This window comes from Esox lucius, chromosome 23 (assembly GCF_011004845.1).
Source record: "Esox lucius isolate fEsoLuc1 chromosome 23, fEsoLuc1.pri, whole genome shotgun sequence".
Taxonomy (NCBI): Eukaryota; Metazoa; Chordata; class Actinopteri; order Esociformes; family Esocidae; genus Esox; species Esox lucius.
The window spans coordinates 11005288-11011287 of NC_047591.1; positions in this window are offsets into that span (position 1 = coordinate 11005288).

The window sequence follows — 6000 nt, forward strand, 5'->3', positions numbered from 1 at the left end:
AAAACAAACATGTTCGCTGATTGCAATTAACACTCAAACCCCTGCTGGGTAAGTGGTCCACAAAGAATATGCCTTTGTTCGCAAGAAACGATTTTGCTTAGCCTTTAAGGCGCTGTTCGACCTTGACTCATCTTTGGGGGAAATTCAATTACCCTGAGTTGTTCTTGAAGGCCCATCGAGTCATTTTTCAAACCAAGCCATGTCCCAGCCTGGATTTAGCATTATTAGCATCGTCCAAATTCATGAATTTAAACTGTGCGACCAAAGCAACAAAAGCTGCATTGCAAGCTGAAACCTTCTCCAAAATGCTTCAAACTAAGACTAGTTGTGTTGTTGACCCTAAATAACCTGGCAATATTACATTCCTCACAAAAAAATTTCATTTTCGCTATATAAACCACATTTTCGACCAAACCTATGGTTCCTATGTTTGCCAGTTTTGTTGACAAATGGAAGTTGAACTGTCAATGTAAGTTTGTGAACAACCACTTAGCATTCACTGGCTACAGATGACATCATTGCAAATAACAGATAGGTGTGGTGGCTACAGAAAATACACTGCTCAAAAAAATAAAGGGAACACATAATCATCACAGTATTACACCAAGTCAGTTTAATTTCAGGGATATCAATCTGTCCGGTTTGGAAACATAAGCAATTGTGAATCAATGTCACCTGTTTTAGTACAAATTAAATTGACAACAGGTGCACTGGAGAGGCAATAGCAAGACAGACCCCAACAAGGGAATGGTTTTGCAGGTGGTGGCCACAATTTCTCTTTCCTTATCCTTCCTGATTGTTTCTTCTCCAGCTTTGTGTTTTGCTAGTGTCCTTGTCATTACTGGTAGCATGAGGCGGTACCTGCAGCCCATTCAGGTTACATAGGTAGTCCAGCACCTCCATGATGGCCCATCTATACGTGCCGTTGCAAGAAGGTTTGTAATGGGGGAGCCAGCGGTCTCAAGAGCATGGAGGAGATACCAGGAGATAGGCCGTTACATGAGGAGAGCGGAAAGAACCCTAGAAGGGCATCAACCCAGAAGCAGGACCAATATCTGCCCTTGTGTGAGGAGGAACAGGAGCAGCACTGCCAGAGCCCTACAAAATGGCCTTCAGCGGGATACTGGTGTGCATTTTTCTGACCAAACTGTCAGAAACAGACTCCATGAGGATGGTATGAGAGCCCAAAGTCCTCAAGTGGGACCTTTGCTCACAGCCCAGCACTGTGCAGCTCGATTGGCATTCGCCAAAGATCACCAGAATTGGCAGGCCCGCCATTGGTGTCCCTTTCTCTTCACAGATGATAGCAGGATCACACTGAGCATGTGACACATGTGAAAGAGTCTGGAGACTCCGTGGTGAACGTTATGCTGCCTGCAACATCATCCAGCATGATCGGTTTGGCGGTGGGTCAGTGATGGTCTGGGGAGGCATATCTTTGGAGGGTCGCACAGACCTCCACATGGTAGCTAATGGTGCCCTGATTGCTGTGGTATGAAATCGTCAGACCTTACGCTGGTGCATCGTGCCCTGGATTCCTCCTGATGCTGTACAATGCCCAGGCTTGTGGCCGGAGTGTGTAGGCAGTTCCTGGATGAGAAGCGTATTGATGCCATTGACTGGCTCTCACATTCCCCAGACCTGAATCCAATTGAGAACCTCTGGGACGTTATGTATCGGTGCATCTGACACCATCAAGTAACGTTCCAGACAGTCCAAGAGCTCAATGATGCCCTGATCCAGGTCTGGGAGGAGATCCCTCCCAGACCAGTGCAAAATTATCAGTTTCTCTGGTTACACATAGGTATGTGTTTAAGTAATGTGTTTATAGAATTTTTTTAATTCTATAAACTACTGACAACATTACTCCCAAATTCCAGTATTTATTTGTAGAAAATTACAACTGGTCAAATGTACCAAAAAAATATGCAATGTTTTCAGACTTCAAATAATGCAAAGAAAACAAATTCATATTAATTTTTCAACAACAAAATACTAATGTATTAACTTCGGAAGAGTTCAGACATCAATATTTGGTGGAATAACCCTGATTTTTAATCAAAGCTTTCATGCGTCTTGGCAAGTTCTCCGCCAATCTGTCACATTGCTGTTGATTTTTATGCCACTCCTGGCACAATAATTAAAGTATCTCGGCTTTGTTTGATGGCTTGTGACTATCCATCTTCTTGATCAAAACCAGAGGTTTTCAATGGGGTTCAGGTCGGGAGATTGGGCTGGCCATGACAGGGTCTTGATCTAGTGGTCCTCCATCCACACTTTGATTGACCTGGCTGTGTGGCATGGAGCATTGTCCTGCTAAAAAAAAACAATTATCTGAGTTGGGGAACATTGTCAGAGCAGAAGGAAGCAGGTGTTCTTCCAGGATAACCTTGTACTTGGCTTGATGCATGCGTCCTTCACAAAGACAATTTACAGCCTTGCTGAAGCATCCCCATATCTTAACCGATCCTCCACCAAATTTCACAGTGGGTGCGAGACACTGTGGCTTGTAGGCCTCTGCAGTTGTTGGGCAAAGATTAAAATTTGACTCGTCAGAGAAGACGACCTTACTCCATTCCTCTACGGTCCAATCCTTATCGTCTTTTGTAAACTTTAGCCTGGCTCTTCTTTGCTTCTCACTGATTGCTTTTTTTCTAGCTTTGCACGACTTCAGCCCTGCCCCTTGGAGCCTGTTTCGAACGGTCCTTGTCGTGCACTTCAGCCCAGCTGCTGTTTACAATTATTTTTGTAGGTCACTTGATGTCATCCTACGGTTGTTAAGTGACATTCGTAGTTGACCGTCATCTCGGTCAGTGGTTGTTTTCGCCTTCTACCTGTCTGTAGCTTTGTTGTCCCTGATGTCTGTTGCATTTTCAGGATAGAAGCAATCTGACGCTCACTCTATCCCTCTGCCAGTAAAGCCAGAATTTAACTCTTCTTTTCCTCATTCAGCTTTTCTTTTCAACTTTTTTGTCATGCTGAATAGTGTTTTTATTTTTTATCCAAATTACCTTTGAGGTACTACTTGCACTGTTTTCGCCATCCAGCTGGTCCTATTGCAAGAGGATAGTAATGACCACAACAGTGTTTTTTATACTTTTCCTTAAATTAGATTTGGTTCAGGTAATCACCTAATCAGCACCTCATTAAGTAAAATGAGGTGTGCCTGTGTTGGAATTTACACTGGAATGGCTGCCCTACATGTAGAGATGCTGATTTGAGAACAATTAGAGATGCTGATTTGAGAACAATTAGGAGTGGAACAATTCCAATCATGCATGCCTGCACTCAGCCCTCTGATAACCCAGATTACTAACCACTCCCTCCAATCTAAATGTGTTCCACTTGTACTTAAGACTGTCGTCATCAGCCCCCTGTCGACAAAGCCCACCCTAGACTCAGAGGTGCTGCCCAATTATAGGCCAGTCTCCAATCTCCCCCTCCTCTCCAAAGTGTTAGAGAAAGTGGTTGCTATACAGCTTCAGGATCATCTCAAACAGAGCAGCTTATTTGAGAAGTTCCAGACAGGTTTCCAGGCAGGCCCACAGCAGTGAAACAGCCCTACTCAGGGTTACCAACGAACTACTGATGGCAGCTGATGCAGGCTCCCCGTGTCCCCTCATCCTCTTAGACGTGAATGCTGCCTTTGACACTGTCGACCACCTCGTCCTCCTAGAACTTCTCCGGGACACCGTTGGACTGTCTGGACAAGCCACAAGTTCCAGTCATACCTCTCAGACAGGACTGAGAATCATGTCACCTGCGGTGTGCCACAAGGTTCTGTTCTTGGTCCGTCCTGTATATGCTCCCCCTGGGTGTCATCAGTCGGCATGGAATGTCCATCCACTGCTATGAGGATGACACCCAGCTATATGTCAACATTTCCCCTAACCCTGATGGGTGTGCCTGTCTGAACACTTGCCTCGAGGAGATAAGGGCTTGGATGAAGCAACACGTCCTTCAGCTGCTCAGCAGCAAGACAGAAGCACACCGCAGGTGACACCCCCCAGGCCCAGTACACCCCAATAACACACCACACCTTTGCAGGACAGATCATCCCTCTCTCTTCATCAGTCTCCAATCTGGGTGTAAAGTTTGATTCCTCCCTGACTTTTGACAGCCACATCAAACAGCTGTATAAAGTGTCCTATCATCTCAAAAACATAGCCAAACTTCATCCCTCTCTTACTCAGTCTGATGCAGACTTACTCAGTCTCTTAAAGGTTGGACTATTGCAATTCACTCTTCGTCGGGATCCCTGGCGGTAGTCTCCATAAACTCCAATACATCCAAAACAGAGCTGCCAGGATCCTGATGAGAGTATGGAAACGTAACCACATCAACCTCAACTGGCATCTCTGCGCTGGCTTACTTTCTCATTCTGGATAGGATTCAAAGCCCTCCTGTTGAACTACCAGTTTAGTCACGGTAGTGCCCCTTTATATCTCAAGGAACTGCTATCCCTCCATTACCCCACCTTTATCCTCAAGTCAAGTGATAGCCTGCTCCTGCTCCTTAGGGGATCAGGCTTTTAGCTCGATCGCTCCTAGCCTCTGGAATGCCCTCCCGAACCACCTGAGGTCACCACAGACACTGGGCTTATTTAAAACAGGCCTAAAGAAATGTTTAGATTGGTGTTTGGTTGATAACCCTGTTTAATTTTGTCCTTACATGTTTTAAAAAATATATTGTTATATATTTTTTTAATTTAATGCACTTTGAGATTATTATGAATAATGAGCACCCTACAATTTATTATATTTGTAGAGCGCTCTACAAATATAACAAATAATTATTATAATGTGAGAAGTGGGGACTGTAATAATATCTTCATCAAATGTAATAAAAGTAAGCTTAACACAATGCATGAGAGTACTGACTGAAACCTACAGTTTGAATAGAGAGGAGGACAAAGAGAGTCCCTTTTCTGTCAGTTGTCATACAGAGGAAGTAATTTGACACCAACACTTATAAGACACATAGGACATCTCTCAAGGGGGTGTGAGGAGTTGACAACACACAATTGCTCTGTTGGGGTCTGAGGACATCTGGTTGGCTAATGACCATTGTCTTGACTGCCTCATCTATTTTCTGGCATAAAAGACAATGTTAACAATTTCCTCCCATGTAGTCAAATGCCACCATCTTGTGGTGATTTAGCAGTGTTGCATTCATTTGCCTAAAGTTGTGTTGGAATTATTCAGCTGATATGATGGCAAAAGCAAATTATTTTACTTTGACATCTGATCCAATCACAATCCTCCATTCATTTATACACAACAACCTATGAACAAAGGGTTTGGTTTTATTTCTATTTAAAAGTGAACTTTATTTATGCTGCTAGTTGTATTATTTATGAAAGTGTTTCCCAAAACTACTCCTAGAAACGCCAAGGGGTGCACCCCACAACGATATATCATTAGAGTTAATAGAGCATTGTAAGGTAAAGAATAATATGTGGAAAACAAGGTTTTCTGCTTTTTGTGTTTGCATTTTCCTTTAATATCTTTTTTTCTAATCCCTAAGTAAAATCTATCCATTGACTTAATGTTATCTAGTGCTTCCATATTTTGGTGATGCATCTACTAGCCTCAACTTTCCATACTATTTCTTGGTAGACTGGGTAGTTTTCTCCATGGTAGAACGATTGTCAAAAATATCCAAGACAATTTCAGGGTTGGTAGAGTCCACTGATTATTGGAAGGCTTTCATTTGATGAAGAAGGCATAGAAGTGAATACGTTTTCTGAAAAACTAAACTAAGAAAGCCCTTACGCGGGCATCTTCTGATTGGCATCTTCTTGTCCATGTTTTTCAAAATGTTGCCCATTGCTGTGTTCTCAAATCATAATTTGTTACTACTTAAAATAACGAGCGGGTTCACTTGCTGTATAGCCAAACGCAACAGATATTGACAATAATATAACTGGTTGAACGTTCAAGTGACGCAATCTTGCAACACCAGAGATGGTTGTATGAAGAGTGGTTCAGGGAGTGACGA